Consider the following 21789-nt stretch of genomic DNA (forward strand, 5'->3'; position numbering starts at 1 on the left):
TGGCACAATCACAGACTTGATCTTTTCACTGATATTTTTCACCTTTACCTCCAGCTTTCATTCACCAACAGTAGGAATCAGCTCCACACTGTAAGCTTTCAGTTTTATCTGTTTTTTGTGAATTCTTGTCCCCCCCACCCCTGCCCCAAGTTTTTTTATACTCAACTCTGGTATAACATTGGCTTGTGCATCAGTATCCAATTTAAAGTCACAAGGCTTCCAGCTGTTTCTAGTGTAATAGTCCAGTAATTAGATGCTGCTTCTTGCAAAATTCTTATGAAAAGTTCTTTGCTGTTGCTTGCACTGTTGTGATCCTCCTCTTTGTGCAGCAAATGTACACTTTGTTTCTTTAGGAGCACAGTCTCACAATCAGCCTGCTCTGCTTGGCTCAACTGCCGACTACTGTAGACATCCTGCACCTCATCCCCCAATTACATTTAGGAAGCTAGCTGCATTTTGCTTGCTTGGATTCTCAATGGCTCTACTTGCTCACGTGTAAAGGCTGAACTGCTGCTCGAACCTCTTCCAGGTGTCTGCTGAATGAATGGAAAATTTAATTTCCCCTGGAGCCCTCAGTTGTTCCATTTTTACTTTTTTTTTTTTTAAAGTGTTCACACCACGTAATCTGACCACTTATATCCAACCCCACTCCTAGGGTGCTCTGTAGGGATCTGATGAAGGAGTCAGAAGCCAGTGTTTGAGGAAGATGTTTCTTTATTGACGTTAACACCCAGCTTGTAACAGCATGTCTAACTTGGAGGTAGAGCTGCCCCGATTTAACTGAACTCCTCAGGTTAAATCCAACAATTTATTAGAGCTGCCATGGAGAAAAGAGAGAGCAGAGTCACAGACTAGCTCTTAAAGAGACATGATCCTCACAGGTATCTCATGACATTCTGATTAAAAAATGACCACTTTACAATATCAACAAAGTACACATATTAGATGGATTAAGAAAGGGCTAAATGACAAAACTCAGAAAGTAGTTGTCAGTGAGGAATCTTCCTCAAATGGGCGTGTTTCTAATGCAGTTCTGCAGGGATCGGTATTAGGCTCAATGCTCTTCAATATTTTCATCTATCATCTGGAAATAAATATAAAATCATTACTGAATAAAATTTGTAAATGATGATGACAGAGCAGCCACACAGGGCCATCTGAATCACTTGGTAAGCTGGACTGATTCAAACAAAATATGTTTTAATACAGCCAGATTCTAGGAATAATGGAGGCCATGCCTACAGAATGGGGACTGTATCTTGGAATGCAGTGACTTTGAAAAGGATTTAGGAGTCATAATGAAGAACCAGCTCAGCATGAGCTCCCAGTGTGATGCTCTGGATAATGAGTTCCTTGGATGTATAAACCGGGGAATAGCAAGGAAGAGTATAGAGACTGATACCTCTGTATTCAGCATTGATAAGACCAACACTGTAATAGTTGTACTGGAAGAGTGGATACAGTTCTGTGCCCACATTTTAAAAATTGGCGAGGGTGCAGAAAAGAGCCGCAAAAATTATATCAGTGCTGAAGAAAATGAGAGGCAGTGAGAGATGTAAGGAGCTCAATCTGTTTATCAAAAAGAAGTGTGAGAGATGACTTAATATAAATCCATGGTACGCCCAGACCTTGAATATTGTGTGCAGTTCTGGTTACCCCATCTCAAAACAGATATATTAGAATTGGAAAAGGAAAGGAGAAGGGTAACAAAAATGATTAAGAGCATGGGACAGCATTCATATGAGGAGAGATTAAGAAGACTGCCTGGGACTGTTCAGCTTTGAAAAGAGATGAAAAAGAGGGGATAGGATAGAGGTCTATAAAACCATGACAGGTGTGGAGAAAGTAAATAAGGAAGTGTTATTTACCCCTTCACATAACACAAGAACCAGGGGTCACCCAATGAAATTAATAGGCAGCAGGTTTAAAACAAACAAAAGGAAATACTTCTTCATATAACTTCTTCAGTCAACCTGTGGGACTCATTGCAAGGGGATGTTGTAAAGGCAAAATCTATAACAGGGTTAAAAAAAGAACTAGATAATTTCATGGAGGGTAGGTCCATCAATGGCTATTAGCCAAGATGGTCAAGGAGGCAGCCCCAGTCTCTGTATGTCCCTAGCCTCTGATTGCCAGAAGCTGGGAATGGTTCACAAGGGATGGATTGCTTGATGATTGCGTGTTCTGTTTATTCCCTCGGAAGCACCTGGCATTGGCGGCTGTCTGAAGACAGGATACTGGGGTAGATTGAGCATTGGTCTGACTAAGTGTGATCGTTCTTCTGAACAGATAAGTACATAAGAACCTTCGGGGAAGAAAATACTGGGCACTAAAGGGTTTTTAATCTTGTGGAGAAAGACATAACAACAACCAATGGCTGGAAGGTGAAACCAGGCAGATTCCAGTTGGAAATAAGGCTCATATTTTTAACAGTGAGGCTAATTAACCATTGGAACTAAGTACCACAGCATATGGTGGATTCTCCATCTCTTGATGTCTTCAGTTAAAGACTGGATAGCTTTCTGGAAGTTATGCTTTCGTTATTCAGCTCAACACAGGGGTAACTGGGTGAAATTTAATGCTCTGTGGTATACAGTTGATCAGACTAGATCTAGTGGTCCCTTCTTGCCTTAAACCAAGGGCATAGCTACGGGTGGGCCGCAGCCCACCCACCTAGCATCCAGGCCCATCCCTCAGCCCCGGCTTTGCTCTGGCCCCAGCACTAGCCCTGCCCAGAACCGGAGGATGCCGCACACCGGGTGCACACACCCCCAGCCCAACCGGAAGACGAGGGACAGCAGCGGCACAGCAACGGAGAGCCTGGCTAGCGTGCCACACACGCTGCAGCAGGAGGAGGCTGGCCGACCCGTCTCCCCACCTGGCAGGGCGATCATCAAAAAATGTAGGCTTGCTGCCGTGGGGAGCCGGGCCCGGAGTGGGTCAGTGCAACGGGGATGGGTGCCGGGAGCCATGCGAACTGGAGAGCGGCATCTTCTCCTGGAGCTGGGTGTATGTCTGGGGCCCCGTGGGGCCCTGGCCAGAGTGCCCATCGGTCCCCGCAAGGCCAGCTGGACTGGAGGGGGTAGGTGGAGGCAGGCCCCCTGACCCCTCCCGCACCCCTGTCATTGCCTGGCTACCCGAAGTCAGGGCCCACCTAAATGTCCCATGCTAGCTACGCCACTGCCTTAAACTGTATGAATGAATCCATGAGAAGTGATAACTTTCCACTGGAACAGGGACAATTTAAAAATAATAAAACTGGGATCCATTGCTGCACAGAGGTTGCCAGCAATGAGAGAGTTAAGGAGGCATTAGCAAGAAGACCACAATAGCCACAGGCTAGCATGGCTTTTCATTCCATGTATTTAATCACTTCTGTTTAATGATAACTTATGCCATACTCTGTAAGGTTCAACAACACGTCCCTCTTAGTTATGCCACTGGCTTAGTAGAAGCAGAACTGAACTCCTTTCTAGTCTTTTATGACTCAAAGGATCCAGTTTTTTTAAAGCTAGCATTGCAGTAGACAGAGGAACAAAGTGTATCTTCAGGCCCAACAGTGATGCCATTCCAGAGTGTGGTAATATGGGGAGTGAAAGTTGTGAAGTACAATGAATGCATGTCACTTCCTTTACCTCAGGGGTGAGGAGCCTTTTTTCTATCGGGGCCATTGACCCACAGAAAATATCAGTCATGGGCCACACACAGCGCTGTGGCACAGGGCGGGCACGGAGGCTCAGGTGCAAAGGCTTGGGGCTTCCCCTAGGTTCTGGGGTAGAGCCAGAAATGAGGGGTTCAGGGTGCAGGAGGGAGTGATGGCTCCAGCTGGGGGTGCTGGCTCTGGGCTGGGGCTGGAGATGAGGGCTTTGGGGTACAGGAGGGGGCTCCAGGCTGGGGCCAAGGGGTTTGGAGTGTGGGAGGAGGTTCAGGGCTGGGGCAGGGAGTTGGGGTGCGGGGTCTGGGAGGGAGTTAGTATGCGGGAGGGGATTCCTACTTGAGGCGTGGTGCGGGCTCCGACTGGGCGGCACTTACCTCAGGCGGTTCCTAGTTGGCAGCACAGTGGGGCTAAGGCAGGCTCCCTGCCTTCCGTGGCTCTGTGCTGCTCCCAGAATGTTCCCGATGCAGAGGTGGTGCCAGGCAGCTCTGCACGGTGCGTGCTGTCCATGCCCACAGGTGTTGCCCCCACAGCTCCCATTGACCTCAGTTCCCAGCCAATGGGAGCTGCCGAGGTGATGCTCGGGGTGGGGGCAGCGCATGGAGCTTCTCTGATTGCACCAGTGCGTAGGGGGACCGCAGGGTCATGCCAGCTGCTTCTGGGAGCTGTGCAGAGCCAACCGGACTTTTAACAGCCTGGCAACTCTAGCTTCCCGCCGCAGCGGGGCAAGCTGGCACTTGCGGCTCTAGCTCTGTAGCGGGCAGGGGGAGGAAGTGCCAAGTCTTGGGTGCGGAGACTTGAAATTAGGCAGCAGGACAGATCCGACCCGCAGGCCGTAGGTTCCCTACCCCTGCTTTTCCCGAAGCACATAACTTAGGGCCTGTCAAGTGCCATCACATGAAGGAATGTGCCATTTCCACCTATTAGTCTCTGCATTCAGTCTCCTTGCATTCCTTCCTCCATTAGGAATTTTTATTATTTCACTGAGATTAGCTCTAATTTTTAATGATTTATTGTAGCCTACTCTACAATTATGGAGATGGAATCTGTGTTTTCAAGTTAACTGTCCTCCAGGTGGATTCCAGTTTTTTGTTTTTCATAACCCTGTGTTTCTGTGGTGCAGTTCAGGAAGAGTCGATAACCTATTATCACTCAAAACAGGGATGGAAAAAAGGTAATTTTGTGTGATGGATATTTTAGAAGTGAAATTCAGTTTGTCCTTTCAATTTATTTTAGAAACAAAACTTCCATCTTCTCCAGAATCCAGAATGATTTTTTTAAAATTAAGATTTTACTGGAATTTTCATGAACAGTAAAGCTAATTTTCTTAAAAGAAAAGTAACAAGTGACATAACAAACATTGAAGCATTACCCTGGTCTTTCAGCACAGTGCAGTAGTGATGGTAAAGCTGAATTCCCCAAGAAGAAGCTTTCAACTCCATTGCAGCTCCTATTGATCGGTACTAAGCATGTTATACTTCTTCTTTCGGTTGCCTGGTTAAACAGTAGGTAAGTTAGTGCAAGCATCCTTGCCTAGCTAAACAACAGCAATTAAGGTAGTGCAGGAAGCCTTCATTTTCATACACTTTTAAGTAAAAAGATCAATTTAAAAATAAGCAACCTAGTTCATTTAAAGAGCTACTGATGCATTGAATAAAATTTGAAAAATCCCACTTTGAAACAATTCTGCCTCTAGCTTAATTCATCCTTGGCAAATCATTTTTCAAGCCGTATGTGTATTTCATGCTGTTCCACTATAGTTCTCAAAATGCTTTGCAGTGTAAGTATTACTAAATATTACTAGAGTAAATCTCAGAGCCCCCTGTCAGGATCAGGATCTCGCTATGCTGGGTGTTTTAAACACGATGAGCATGACCTGTGCTTGTCTACGCTGGCCAGCCATTCATTGTCAACCTAGTGTTAGCTAACCTGCCTCTTCACTATTATGTTGAAAAAAGTTTTCCATGCTGAGACAAGCTCATTAAAAGGACTGGGTAGGTTAAGCATCCTCTTGTCTGGATGTTGACTCACAGATAAGCTGGTTCCAGTAGACATTGGCTAGCGCTGAACCTGTCTGAGGAGTTCTCTTTGTGTTGCACACTAGATGGCGGAAAGGAAGGTTAGCACCCAGGCCTGTCTGAACTAGTCTGTGCTCAGGATTAAGATCAACAGGCTTCTTGTGGTTATGTCATCTGACTTTGGGCAGAGGTGTTTTCCAAGAGAAAGTGGGTGGGGTAAGCAGACAGCGACAGAAAGTTGATAGAGCCCTGGTTTACACAACAAACTTATGTCGGTATAACTACATCACTCCGGGGTGTGGAAAATCCAGTACTATAAGTGTAGACTAGCCCCTAGTAATCAAGGGTCTTCTGGCTAAAATACAATTCCGTTTATAGAGACAAGGTGGGTGATGAGGTAATATCTTTTACTGGACCAGCTTCTGTTGGTGAGAGAGACAGGCTTTTGAGCACGGGGCTCCTTTATTGCTCACAACTCGCAAGTATAGCCAAGCCCACAGGGCTCTGCTTCAGGTCTGGGAAATGTTGTCAGAGTGTCACAGCTAATGAAGACAGGTTTCAGAGTAACAGCCGTGTTAGTCTGTATTCGTAAAAAGAAAAGGAGTACTTGTGGCACCTTAGAGACTAACCAGTTTATTTGAGCATGAGCTTTCGTGAGCTACAGCTCACTTCATTGGATGCATAGCATATTGTGGAAACTGCAGAAGACATTATATACACACAGAGACCATGAAACAAAACTTCCTCCCACCCCACTCTCCTGCTGGTAACAGCTTATCTAAAGTGATCATCAAGTAGGGCCATTTCCAGCACAAATCCAGGTTTTCTCACCCTTCTCCCCCCCCCTCCCACACACATACAAACTCACTCTCCTGCTGGTAATAGCCCATCCCTCTTTGAAACCTCTCTTTGTAATGCGCATGATAATCAAGGTGGGTCATTTCCAGCACTAATGGATTAGTGCTGGAAATGAACCACCTTGATTATCATGCGCATTACAAAGAGAGGTTTCAAAGAGGGATGGGCTATTACCAGCAGGAGAGTGAGTTTGTATATGTGTGGGGGGGGGGGGGGAAGGGTGAGAAAACCTGGATTTGTGCTGGAAATGGCCCTACTTGATGATCACTTTAGATAAGCTGTTACCAGCAGGAGAGTGGGGTGGGAGGAAGTTTTGTTTCATGGTCTCTGTGTGTATATAATGTCTTCTGCAGTTTCCACGATATGCTATGCATCCGATGAAGTGAGCTGTAGCTCACGAAAGCTCATGCTCAAATAAACTGGTTAGTCTCTAAGGTGCCACAAGTACTCCTTTTCTTTTTACAGCTAATGAAGTGAGCTGTAGCTCATGAAAGCTCATGCTCAAATAAATTTGTTAGTCTCTAAGGTGCCACAAGTACTCCTTTTCTTTTAGCTAAATACAGGGTGGAACAGATTGTTAAGCATAAGTAGTTAACACATATTTTAAGGGACCATTCATGGTGAAGTGGCCCATTAACACCCATCCAGTCATAGAGAGGAAGGGGGGGGCTGTTAGTGGGGCAGTTAGTGGGGCATACACAAAGGGCCAGCCTCCTGCAGGACACAACCAACTTCATCCACAAACTCCACAACATTAACAACCTCTCTCAGAACACCATCCGTGCTACCATGGATGTCACTTCCCTATACACCAACATCCTTTACAATGGCAGCATAGCTGCCTGCCTCAAATATTTACAAGACAATGGACAACCCTTGGATATCCACCCCAAACTCATCCATTTCATCCTCACCCATAACAATTTTACATTCAACAACACATACTTTGTCCAAACCATGGGAACAGCCATGGGTATTGAGATGGCTCCCCAGTATGCCAACCTCTTCATGGGCCACCTTGAAGAAGAATTTCTGGACAACTGCACCATGAAACCAATGTTATAAATAAGATACATTGATGATATTTTCATCCTCTGGACAGACAACTTAAAAATCCCTCATAGATTTCCACCACAACTTCAGCAATCACCACCCATCCATTAAACTCTCTCTGGAACACTGCCACACTAGCATCAACTTCCTGGACACAACAGTGGAACCCTACAGACAACCATATACAAGAAATCCAAAGATCACCACACCTATCTTTATAGGTCCAGTAACCACCCCAACCACACCATGAAATCTATTAGCTACTGCCAGGCACTCTGATACCACAGAATATGCTCCAAAGAGAAAGTCCAGGGTATACACTTTAACACACTCAAAACTACCATCACCAAACAAGGACACTACACTCGAAATGTAGATCACATCATGGAACAGGTCACACAAATACCCCAAGAAAACCTTCTTCAATACAGAAATAAAATCCCCTCTGACCACACACCCCTAGTTATCACCTACCACCCCACACTGGAACCCATACTGGGTATCATCAAACTACTACTCCGCATACTCAGTGAGGATCCCATCCTGAAAGAAATGTTTCCTGAATCCCCTCTTCTGGCCTTCAAACATCACCCTAACCTCTCCAAGCTCACAATCAGAAGCAAGATCCCCACAAACCAGGACACACCAACTCAAAGCAGCGCCAGACCCTGCTAAGAACAACAGATACAAAACCTGCAGACATATCTCCACTGCCACAACGATCAACCCACCTTTCAAGATCCATCGGTCCTGCACATGCATATCACAACATGTGGTGTATCTCATCCAGGGCTGGCTCTAGGTTTTTTGCTGCCCCAAGCTCAGGTGGGGCTGGGGCTCACAGGCGGCGCTGGAAGCGCAGGGAGTGATGTCACCTTCTCCCAGCGCCTGCAGGGGCTTTACCCCCTCTCCCGCCTGGCCGCACAGAGAAGCCCCGAGATAAGGGGTGGCACAAGGCAGCGCAGCCGCCAGTGCGCAGATGAGGTGGTGCAGCCCCAGCTCCCTGGCAGGATTCGCCCTCTCCTCCCCAGGTCGCGGCTGGGCCCTGGCAGCTCAGCATCCCGGGGTTGGGGCTTCCCCTTCCCGCTGCGGCCGGGGGCGCGGCGTCCTCGCCCCGTCTAAGTGGCACAGCTCTGAGAGCGCAACTGCCCCGAAAAAAAAGGACAGCCGGGATGCTGCCCATGGAAATGTGCTGCCCCAAGTATGTGCTTGCTTTGCTGGTGCCTAGAGCTGATCCTGACCTCATCCAGTGTACTAAATGTTGCAATAACAACTATGTGGGTGAAACAAGACAGTCACTAAGTTCTTGAATGAACTCATACAGGAAAACGATAAGAGTCAAAAACACCACATCACCTGTGGATGAACACACTTTTCACAAAGCGATCGCTCCATATCTGACCTCTCAGTCCTCCTCCTCAGAGGAAACGTGCACAAAACTTTCGAAAGGTGAGCCTGGGATCTTAAATTCATAACTTTGCTAGACACTAAAAATCATGGACTGAATAGAAACACTGGATTTATTGTTTATTGCAACAATCTATAACCCACTAACAACTCCCCTCTTCCTTTCCCCTCTATGACTAGAGGGGTGTTAACAGGCCACTTCACCTGGAATGGTCCCTTGAAAGATGTCCCTTGAAACTACATATGCCAAACAATCTGTTCCACTGAGTAAGTTTCCCAGACCTGAAGGAAAGCTCTGTATAAGCTCTAAAGCTTGTCTCTCTCACCAACAGAAGTTGGTCCAATAAAAGCTATTAACTCATCCATCTTGTCTCTCTAACATCCTGGGACCCACACAACTACGACAACATTGCATAATTGCCTTTATAAATAATGGGGCCATATTTGGGGTTTCTGAGAGTGGAGTTGCCTATGGGCAGTTTCGCTGCTGTTGTTTGCTATCATTCCGGTAAAGGTAAACAGGGCTGCTGTATGTTTTGTGAATAAAAACACACAAGGAGGGAAATAGCCTGAACCTGGGTCACCTATTGCTCTTCCAATGGGATAATAACCTGCTGCAAAGCCCCCAAATCTGCTATCGCTGGGCAAAGGGGCAACGGAAAATTCATTTTTTTCCCTAACATCACCAGTCACCCAAACATCCTTTGCACCCAGACATGGGCTGGATCACTTTCCAAAAGGACTAAAGCCTTTTCCAGCCTGCTCATTCACTCTTCACCACCTGCTTTTCATGTGTAGCCTTACATCCTTCTGAGCCTGACTCCTGTGTTTCAACCATCCATAATATCTAAACAGGGTTAAAGTAGGCCCATGCATATGCTCCATCTTCTACTGAGATACTGAATAATACTCCACAGTGCCATTATGGAAGTGTCATGACCGTTCACATTTGTGCATTTGTCCTGATTCAAAGATTATAAAACTTACAGTTATTGTGGAAAACAGACTAGATTTGCACAGGCATAAAGCTTTGAAATGTACAGAGCATGTTCTGTTGTCTGATCCTGCAGAAGAATCACCCTGGTGGATTTGGGAATTTTTTATAATAAGACAGATAACTGGCTGCCAGAAACACCCATCCTCTCAGACCAGACTTCAGAAGCTCTTTTCCACTCTTTTGTTTTCATCTTATTCTCTAGGATTGGCAAAGTGATAGGCAAATCTTCATGAGTTTGTGTTATGGTCTCTTTGTTTTAGGGAACTGTTATTAGTCTGTTAGTAGAAATGCTAGTATCAAGATGCATCAAACACTCCTTAGTCTACACAATATATTTGCAAATCTTGGACCAAATGAATTGCTGGTGTAACTACAGTGACCTGTTGGGTGAGAGACGAGATCCACTCCAGTTAATACAAAGATTTCTTTTAGCTTTTATTATGTATGTTTTAAGCCAATGCTATTATTACCTATAAATTACATATACATACAAAAAGCAGACAAGCCAAGAAAAGTAAATGATCAAATTACCTTCCCTGGGGACAGGGTAATGCTTTTCAAATCTCTGGTCTCTGCTATCTTTGACTGTTCTTCCCTTGCTTTTTCTCCACTTTCTTATTATCAATCATTTATCTTTTATCCTTTGTTTCATAACTTTGTGCAGACTCAATTTACCAAGTTAACTTGTTGGGTCCATATTCATTCCATTCCAGTTTAAACCCTAATTAAAACATCCTCATGCAAAAATCACAGTATCTAACCTAAATTAATACATTTTTACTTATTCTGATGAAAGTAACTTTCATCTGGTTGCAGGTTTCAGCGTGGTAGCCGTGTTAGTCTCTATCAGTAAAAAGAACGAGTCCTTGTTAGTCTCTAAGGTGCCACAAGTACTCCTTGTTCTTGTTTCATCTGGTTAGCTCCCAGCTCTTCTTTTACTCCCACTGACTTTACCCATCAGTTCTTGTCTTAGAACAGATGTTCTTCTTCTTACTGCTCTGTTCCTGTGGCCTTGAGCAGGGCTGTCCTTAGGATTTATGGGGCTCTATGCAGTATTATTAAACTGGTACCCCTATGCCTTATGGCAGCTTGGACTCGCATGGTGTATTTTAGATAAAGGTGGTCTTTTGAAGGATTTATTTAAAAAACTATATGTCTGAAGATCCAAGCATTTAAGGCTAAAGATGAATACTCAGATTGTGCATCTAAAAATCTATGCAAGGATTTTTTAGAGATGTGATTTTTAATCTTCAGCAACACACTAATGAAATATTTTTAAAGCAAATTTTAAACTAAGGTCCTGTAAACTAACATATTCTGAGTAAATACTACAGTAATGCATAACTGTTTTTGTCAGTAAATTCAGAAACTGACAGTATATACCTGGGGATTGGCAAATGTCTGTTAAATGGCTTCATTACTGCTTGAATGGCTCTTTAACAGTTTCAGTGTGGTGCTAATAGGGCTGGCAGGCTGGAGGCTTTTTCACTTTTAAATACTAGATCCCTCCGGAGGAAGACTCACCAGGCTGCAGCAGCCAGCTGTGGAGGGAGCCTGCAGGAGGGGTCAGAACAGGGATAGGAAGAGTCGGGATGGTGGACACTAAGACCCAGGGGTGCCCCAAATTTTCGGGTGCCCCACACAGCCATGTATGCTGCGAATGCCCAAGGACAGGCCTGGCCGTGAGTTTTGTGTGTTTTTGTTGGTAGGGACGTGATGTATTGCAGTATGGATTTACTCTTGGAAGTATCAGGAAACCTTATTTGGTGCTGTTTTCTAAATATCCCACAATTTTCCATTTCAGGGGAAACCCCACCCCCCACCCCCCCAAATACCAGCATTTTACCGTGCTAGCCACATAGAATTATAGAATCAGAGACTATCAGGGTTGGAAGGGACCTCAGGAGGTCATCTAGTCCAACCCCCTGCTCAAAGCAGGACCGATCCCCAACTAAATCATCCCAGCCAGGGATTTGTCAAGCCTGACCTTAAAAAACCTCTAAGGAAGGAGATTCTATCACCTCCCTAGGTAACCCATTCCAGTGCTTCACCACCCTCCTGGTGAAAAAGTTTTTCCTTATATCCAACCTAAACCTCCCGCACTGCAACTTGAGACCATTACTCCTCCTAACATTCTCTTTCACAGATGAATCACTTTCTCAACTCGTACTAGTAATGCTGCAATTCCTGTTGCTTCTTCAGTAGTGCTGCCATATGTTCTTCTCTCCATATGCTTACAGAGATAATGTAACCAGTATGTGTTCCACAGCAAACATTAATCTGATTCATATGTGAAATAGCAGACTATGGAGAAATATTCTATCTGTGCTCAAACCTTTTTGCTTATAAAATTATATGTATTTTTTTAAATTGTAAATATATAATATTTACAGCTTTTTTTGTACAGTATGATATTGTTTAGCTAGTATCTGTTTGCCACTTACATACCATAGCACTTTTCACCTTCCAGGCACCAAACAAGTATTAATCCTCTCAACTTTACAGTGATGGGAGTGTATTTCTACTCATTTTACTGATGGGGAAACTAAGGCACACTGGCCTCTGCTATTCAGAGCTGGATTTTTAAAGGTATTTAGGCACCTATCTGCAGCTTTAGGTGCCTAAATATTTTTTTTAAAACTGGCCTTTAGTGATTTGACTGACAACATAGTGGGAGTCAGTGATGCAGCTAGGACTAAAACTCAGGAGTTCCTAGCTCCCTGTCTAATGTTCAGACCACTAAACTATATTCATTCTTCCCTCTGCCTCCACTTCAAGTAAAAACACATTCTTTAGTAATACAATATGATGCATACACATTGGCCCCAAGGAACTAAAGTAAACTTCAGTTAATAAGGTAGGTAACTTTCATTTATTCTTCGTGTCCTCTGCATAGTCCCACTCCGGGGGTGTGCCAAGAATCAATTAATGCAACTTTTTATTCATTTGCCAGTATTGGTGGAATGTTTTCTAATTGTATTAGTACCAGTCTATTATTGCTATTTCTTCTGTTTCCTTCTCGGAGAGGGGATGGACTCCATGAGTTAGTAGCTTTTTTCATATCTCTAACTACTATAGTCCCAATGTAAGGAAAATACAGAACACTCGTTAGTATTTTATGGTGGCATTTTAAATTTAATTAAAGTACAGTTCCTTTTATAAACTTTACAGTCAGCAAAGGTTTGTTAATAAATTAAGTGTCCCTAATTTAATGACAGGGGTTTGACATATAATTTATACTTTAAACAAATGTTTCATTTTAAAAATATTCTCTCTCCATCAGCTATGTTTCCCATTTCCCCGTCACTTTCAAAGCTGTCGTCTGTTGCTAAATCCAAGATTCTAATTGAGATTCTAAGCAGGAAAAAATTGCATCATTGGCTTTTGTTTATCTGTGAAAGCCCATATTAACGGAGACTGTTCCATATAAAGAAGTGCACTTTCACCTGTGAGAACAAAGGATAGCTCTGGTATGAAACAAGTGCTGTAGCATATCAATGTTTTTAAAGGGCCCAACAACGCTAGTAGGTGCTCCATCCAGAAACATTAGAGCTTCCTTTAATGAGTGCGGTACACCTACACTGTGCAGTAAGAAGGAGCTCAGTCTCCAAATCTTTTCCCAGGGATGGGAGGGATGGGTCCTTTGAGCATCACTCACAGTCTGGAGGAGCCTGTTGTTTCAAATTCCCTGCATGAGAGTGACCATGCTTTCGGCCATAGAAGGCTGCACACTGCTCACTCCCCGCACACTTCCAAGGTGGCCAGAAATTTGGGATCTGATACATAGCCCAGTGAAGCCAATGGTTTTTGTTGTTTTGTTTTCTTTATTGACTTTAGTGGGTTTAGGTCAGCCTCTTAGGGTTTTTCTAAATTAGAAAGAAGCTGAGATTAAATCAGCATTATCTAACAGGTATTCCCTAACCTTGGCCTAACCACAGTCTTTCCCCTAGTGTTAGGTACAAGTTAACATACTTTACCTCAGCTAGTTATATTGAGGTAAAAGGTGTTAACCTGCATCTACAATAGGGAAAAGATCAGGTTAAGCTATGACATGTTAACTGCCCCCTAGCTAACCTTGACTACTTTTCCTAGTTCATACAAACTTTTAGGTCAGGCCCAGGCTAGGGAAAAAAGGTGTATTTTAATACACTAGCTAACGCATAGTACCATACGTGCTAAAATGTTAGATTTTAAACTCTTTGGGGCAGGGGCATTTTTGTTTTGTTTTGTTTTGTGTCTGTGCAGCACCTGGTACACTGGGGTCCTGGTCCATGACTGGGGCTCCTAGGCAGTATGTTAGTACCAATAAACAACATTAACAACAACTGCTGTGGACAAGACTAGTTATAATTTTAACATGTGCTAGCTGGTAGAAATACACTTGAGGTTCCCTCTGTGGGTGTTCCTTGACCTGGTAATGTGATACTATTACAGCTTGCCTTGTCCACACTAGGATTTTAATACATGCTAGTTAATATGTTAGCTAATATGTGTTAAAAAAAATTTTCCCAGCGAACAGACAGCCTAAATGCCTTGATAGCGTTCCTCCCAGCCCCACTCCCTTGGTAGGCCAACAGCACAGAATAACTCTCATATTTACTATTTACATTCACTTTCTTGTTTCTCTGAAGTGTTTCTGCTTCAATTCCAAATCTCTTCCCAGGCTCATGATCTTGGTAAGGTTACGGAGCTTGGAAGTGTTAATCAAAAAGAAAACTTGGTTGCTGAAAGATACTAAGGTTCACAGAACATTAGGGGAAATGCCACTGCAGAGACCAGAGCACTCATGGCTTTGGGGATTTTGAGTTGTCTCTCCCCCCCGCCTTTGTAATGATGCATAAAGAGCTAAAGTGGTTTTTTTTTACATTAGTAGTTCAGCTACTATCTGGCATTGAAAACTGACTGAGGAATGAGTGAACTTGCATCATGAGTCAAGACAGTGAGTGTTGAGCAAGTGAGAAGGAAAGATAGACAGCCATTTTACCAGACTGCTTCATCTGTTCTTATTTTACAATATATAACCAGTTACTGTTTAGCAATATTAAACCATAGAGCACAAACTAGAATACAAGTTGAAACGAGAGCATTTAGGTAATTGTTCCCTGGTATTTAATCTTAGTTGTGTTGGGGTTTGATTTAGATTATCGAGGAGACGTCAGAAAACTGAGGCTCAGTCAGCTTTATTAGTCACACAAGAGAACACAACACAGAAAGGAATGGGTTAATACTTTATCAAACCAACCTGGGAAACAGCATCTCTCAGCATCCAATCTGTTCTGAAATTAGGGGCTCACTTTTGCTTATTATTGCCCTTGTTTACAACAAAATGGAAGATTCACAAATTCCACAGTATTCCCTAGGATTTATGCACCAGTTCTTATCAGTTTCTTATCTTGTTTTGAGCATAGTTTTCCAGAAGTCAGCAAAACTTAAGAGACATGCTGCCCTAACCTAGCTTGGTACAGAGAGCATGTTAGCTGAGCATCAACGAAATTGTTTGTCTTGGCCTGGGCCTCTCTGATATGTCTCTTTAGCTCACACTGAAATACAACACTTCACATCTCCTCTTGGTTAAACAGCATTCTGGGAAGAGTTTAACATGAATACAATTCATAGTTATATAAACGCATTAATACATACATATATATGAGCACTATGAATTGTATAGGATGCTGGCTAACACAGATTACAACCATCTAACTTCAGTGCAGTTCAAAGTTATGCAATTTAGCATGAATATAAAGCATTCTAAATATAATATTTATTTACTACTAGCTACTTTCTTATGTTCGTTACACAAACACCTTATGCAATCATACTTGTAGTTAGAGCAATAAAGCAATTTACATTTTTGTTAATATATATGCTGATGAGAGGTGATTTCATGATTCATCTGTTTACAAGAATCAGCTTCACAGACCCCAGTACAGTTCTTTTCCTTATATTCATAGATTCAAAGACCAGAAGGGAACACTGTGATTATCTTGTCTGACCTCCTGTATAACACAGGCCATTGGACTTCCCAAAACAATTCCTAGACCATCTCTGTTAGGAAAACATCCACTCATGATTTAAAAAGTCGTCAGTAAATTTAACTTTCATAAATTGTTCCAATGGCTAACTGCTCTCGGTGTTAAAGATGTATGCCTTATTTTCAATCTGAATTTGTCTAGCTTTAACTTCCAGCCATTGGATTGTGTTAAACCTTTTTCTGCTAAGTTGAAGAGCTCATTATTAAATATTTGTTCCTCGTGTTGATACTTATGGACTCTAATCAAGTCACCCCTGAACCTTCTCTTTGTTAAGCTAAATAGATTGAGCTCTTTGAGTCTATCACTATAAGGTGTGATTTCTAATCCTGTAATCATTCTCGTTGCTCTTCTCAACCCTCTCCAATTTATCAACATCATTCTTGAATTGTGGACACCAGAACTGTCCAGTATTCCAGCAGCGGTTGCACCAGTGCTATATATAGAGATCAAATTACCTCTCTACTACTGGAGATCCCAGGGTTGCATTAGCTCTTTCTGCCACAGCATCACACTGAGTTTCAATGAATCTGTGTTTTCCCATGGAAAAAGAGTTTCATCAAAAAATTCCCAACTAGCTTTATTTGTATACTTTAAAATATTAAGTATTGATTCTTTAGTGAGTGTACTATCCTGGGGTAAAGAATGAGCTGGTTTTTGAATACTTCTGGGCATCCTCAGGGAAGACTTTTTGGATGAAGTATATTTAATTCTTTTTTTATAAAAACCAAAGATTTCACTGAGATTTTTCTCAAGAGAATTATTGCAATCAGCCCAGCTTCCTAAGCAGCCCTTTAGTAATAACCTCATATAGAAGCCCAGTGGTAAGTAAAAACAAACTCCCTCCTAAGGCAACAAATTCTAAATTCAAGCTTTCAAAGGGTTAATACAAGCAAGAGTAATGAAAAAAAGTGGATTTAAATATGATTTTAACCCCATTCCCTCCATTTCTAATGTTATTGAGTTTCAGGCAGACCCTCAGGGCGAAGGGATATTGTTTGTTACCTGCTACTACATTCCGTGCTTATTTGACTTCGAAAACAATAATTTAATTATAGGGTTCAGCTACTATGTATCTCATGTCTGAGTAGCTCTCAGGCTGATTATATCATGAGTAATTGGCCTTTGTATTCTGTTTCCATAGAATATATTATGTTTGGGACATTTTCTGGTATCATGCAGCGTATCTTGATATTTCTCACTTGATCAGTCCTTTAAAGCTGAGAGAGAAAATTGTCACTGTAAAAGCCACCTTTTATGACTGTAAGACGTGAAGTAAGAGTACTGGAGGTGTTATCTGTATTTTAAAATAAATAAAAGAAAGGTCAGAGCAAAATAGTCAAGACCATGTTTAAAATCAATTTATAATGAACTGGCAGAGAAAAAAAACCACGGAAGTTATCAAGGAATTCACATAACCTCCAATGGTGGTTTGTTTTACTAACGGCTTGTCTACACTGGCACTTTACAGCGCTGCCACTTTCTCGCTCAAGGGTGTGAAAAAAACATCCCCCTGAGCGCTGCAAGTTTCAGTGCTGTAATGTGTCGGTATAGACAGTGCACCAGTGCTGGGAACTACGCCCCTCGTGGAGGTGGGTTTTTTAGAGTTCCCAGCGCTGTGCCACGACTACACAAGCCACGTTAAAGCCCTGCCAGCGCTTTAACGTTGCCAGTGAAGATGTGCCCTTGCATATAGCAATTAATATTAATGAATTACCACGTGTGCCAAAACCAGTAAAAAAAGTGGTATTTAACATTCAGCTCTGAAAGACGTAGTTTACCATCACAGAAGAATCTCATCTTTGTTCATAACTCATTGCTGAAGTCACTCAAACACCGTGGTAAAAGCAAAAATGCCAAATGTTCTGGGAAGAAAGAAATTAGTCGCTGAAAGCTTGCCATCTTCTTAACACCAACACGTGTGCCTGATGTCATAGAAAAACTAAGCATGTGTGCTCTGCATGCAAGGTCAGATACGTTGCGGTGTATTAGGTTTGTCTTGCAACATGTGTGTGAGGTAAAAGAATATGTAGATTTTAAGCACTGGAATTGCATATGCACTGTGGAGAAATTCTCTTCCCTTATCAGTGACAGAATTTATCACTGAGACAACATTTGGACTTTCTGGTACAGAAGTGTTTTTTCAAGATGAACACTGCCATTTTCTGAGTGCCATCTTGGAAAAGAGTGAGAATTGCTGTCGTGCTAGCTATTCATATTTTTCCTATTTTCATAACACGGGTGATATCGTACCATTGATTTTGAGTAAGGAGAGTTTGATATAGTTTACTGGCTTTGAGAGAGATGGCTTATGCAAATCTACAAAGAGCTTTTAAGATGCACTGGCAACTGTCAATTTACAGAACACATTTTTCTACTAAAACTATTTTAAAAGACCTACAGGTATATATAGCATGTGTCTTTTGAAGTAGGATGACTTGGTAGCTGCCCAATTTTGCAGCGCTCATAACCCGTGAAACTAAAATCCAGTTTCTCTCTAGCCTGTAGTAATTTATGCAAACTGCTTTCTAGAGCACATTCAAATTGATTTCTTCTTCTATTTCCTTCAATATACTGGCTCAATCTCAGTTTACCCTTAGGGAGCAACTCTTTGTATTAGCTTGATGTTAGTTCTATTTTTCTAGGAAGCAAGATCCTCTATGCCTGAGGAAGAGATGGTGAAAGCAAATTGCACAACTCTTAAGTAAATAAGTGTGCATTGCACACATGCATCCAACTGATTGTTTGTGCTGTGCAGGGGTCTGCGCAAACTTTTTTGCATTTTGCTTGGCATGGGTTCACAATCCTTGAATTTCAGATTGGAACACACTCATGAACTTGGCCTAAACCACCGAGTTTGGTGATGGAACCATGAGAAATAGAGGGCTTGTCTACACAGTGCATTAGTCACACCAGAGGGGTGTAGATCCTAGTGCACACTAGTGGCTGGTGCACTAACTGGCCCATGTGGACCCTGCTGGCATGCACTAAAAGTTCCCGCTTGCATATTAATGTAAATCCCATTTCAAACAGTACTACCTTAATGTCCACTAGTGAGCTTTTAGTACCTGCCAGCAGGGTCCACATGGGCCAGTTAGCAAGCCACCCTCTAGGTCTCACTAGAATTTACTCCCCTCTGTTGCAGAATAAAGCACCGTATAGACAAGCCCAGAGTTTGTGAGGCTTTCTATATTATTAGTAGGGCTGTCAAGTGATTAAAAAAATTAATAGCGATTAATTGCACTGTTAAACAATAATAGAATACCATTTATTTAAATATTTTTGATGTTTTTTACATTTTCAAATATATTGATTTCAATTACAAAGCGGAATACAAAGTGTACAGTGCTCACTTTATATTTATTTCTGATTACAAGTATTGGCACTGTAAAAAAACTAAATAAATAGTATTTGTCAATTCACCTAATACAAGTAGTGTAGTGCAATCTCTTTATCATGAAAGTTGAATTTACAATTGTAGAATTATGTACAAAAAAACTGCATTCAAAAATCCTACAAGTCCACTCAGTACTACTTCTTGTTCAGCCAATCACTCAGACAAACAAGTTTGTTTACATTTGCAGGAGATAATGCTGCCTGCTTCTTATTTACAATGTCACCTGAAAGTGAGAACAGGCATTCTCATGGCACTGTTGTAGCTGGTGTCATAAGATATTTATGTGCCAGATGCGCTAAATCTTCATATGTCCCTTCATGCTTCAGCCACCATTCCAGGGGACGTGCGTCCATGCTGATGATGGGTTCTGCTCGATAACAATCCAAAGCAGTGCGGACCAATGCATGTTCATTTTCATCCTCTTTTGAGTCAGATGCCACCAGCAGAAGGTTGATTTTCTTTTTTTGGTGGTTTGGGTTCTGTAGGTTCTGCATCTGAGTATTGCTCTTTTAAGACTTCTGAAAGCATACTCCACACCTGGTCCCTCTCAGATGTTGGAAGACACTTCAGATTCTTAAACCCTTGGGACGAGTGCTATAGCTGTCTTTAAAAATCTCACATTGGTACCTTCTTTGCATTTTGTCAAATCTGCTGTGAAAGTGTTCTTAAAATGAACAACACATGATGGGTCATCATCCGAGACTGCTATAACATGAAATATACTGCAAAATGTGGGTAAAACAGAGCAGGGGACATACAATTCTCCCCCAGGAGTTCAGTCACAAATTTAATTAACATATTATTTTTTTAACGAGCATCATCAGCATGGAAGCATGTCCCCTGGAATGGTAGCTGAAGCATGAAGAGGCATACAAATGTTTACCATATCTAGCACGTAAATACATTGCAATGCCAGCTACAAAAGTGCCATGCAAATGCTTGTTTTCACTTTCTGGTAACATTGTTAATAAGAAGAGGGCGGCATTATCTCCTGTAAATGTAAACAAACTTGTTTGTCTTAGCGACTGGCTGAACAAGAAGTAGGACTGAGTGGACTTGCATGCTCTGAAGCTTTATATTGTTTTGGTTTTGAGTGCAGATATTGTGGCAGAGCTCCAACCTTGTCTCCGTGGGTCCTGCGCTTCCAGGCGGTTTATACTAGCCTCAGAGGCTCACTGCGACCCTCCACGAAGCCCTTCTCTCTCTAGGGCCATAGTTACAGTCTACTGAGCCCTTTTCATCGTAAAGCCAGCAAGGAGGTTGGTGAGAGAACTCCCACAGTCTCTGTTGTCCCTATGGGCTTATTCAAGAACAGTTTAGCCTCCTGTCCTGACAGGGGCCTGTTTTCCCCTCCCAGGAGGTGTTTCTGTAGTGACGGGTTGGGGGGAACCCGGGCTTAACCTCTACTCCAGGTTCTGGCCCAGGGACCCTAATGGCAGCAGCTGTTGGCAGCCAACCTTTCACTGCCAGAGCTGCTACACTTCCCTGGGCCAGTTCCCCACAGCTCTCCCGGTTCTCTCTCTTAATGCTTTCTTCACCCTTACCTTAGGGCTCCCTTTCTAGTGGCTTGAGGGTGTCTTCATTACCCAGCTCTTCGGTCACACTTCCTTTCCTCTGGCTCCCTTTTCCTGTCCCAACCTGACCAGAGTGAGCTCTTTTACAGTATCAGAGGGGCCTCAGTAGAGTCAGGCGTTCACATTAGCTTAACAGCCTCACCTGACTGTTTGCAGGCCAATTGGAGTCATGTGTCCACCATAGCCTGGAGCAGCCCTCGCTCTGGTCAGTCAGGGAACAGAAACTGCTTATCCAGTGGCCAGTATATCTGCCTTCTGCTACTCTGCTGTACCCAACTGGCCTGGGTGTATCACAATATGTGTGCAGTTCTGGTTTAAGAAGGATGAATTCAAACTGGAACAGGTACAGAGAAGGGCTACTAGGATGATCTGTGGAATGGAAAACCTGTCTTATGAAAGGAGACGCAAAGAGCTTGGCTTCTTTAGCCTAACCAAAAGAAGGCTGAGCGGAAATATGATTGCTCTCTCTAAATATATCAGAGGCATAAATACCAGGGAGGGAGAGGAATTATTTAAGCTCAGTACCAATGTGGACACAAGAACAAATGGATATAAACTGGCCATCAGGAAGTTTAGACTTGAAATGAGATGAATGTTTCTAACCATCCAGAAGTTCTGGAACAGCCTTCCAAGGGGAGCAGTGGCAAGCACTTATAAGCTTGATAAGTTTATGGAGGGGATGGTATTATGGGATAGCCTAATTTTGGCAATTAATTGATTATCGGTGAATATGCCCAATGGCCTGTAATGGGATGTTAGATGGGGTGGGATCTGAGTTACGACAGAGAATACTTTCCTGGG

General features: G+C 42.8%; 1 protein-coding gene across 8 annotated transcripts in view; it reads left to right on the plus strand.

Annotated features, from left to right (window-relative positions):
- The window catches only part of BICD1 (BICD cargo adaptor 1), a 263678-nt gene that overhangs the window by 138781 nt on the left and 103108 nt on the right, over positions 1-21789 (plus strand). The gene's annotated exons all lie outside the window — the stretch shown is intronic.

Source organism: Chelonia mydas, chromosome 1 (genome assembly GCF_015237465.2).
Source record: "Chelonia mydas isolate rCheMyd1 chromosome 1, rCheMyd1.pri.v2, whole genome shotgun sequence".
Classification (NCBI taxonomy): Eukaryota; Metazoa; Chordata; order Testudines; family Cheloniidae; genus Chelonia; species Chelonia mydas.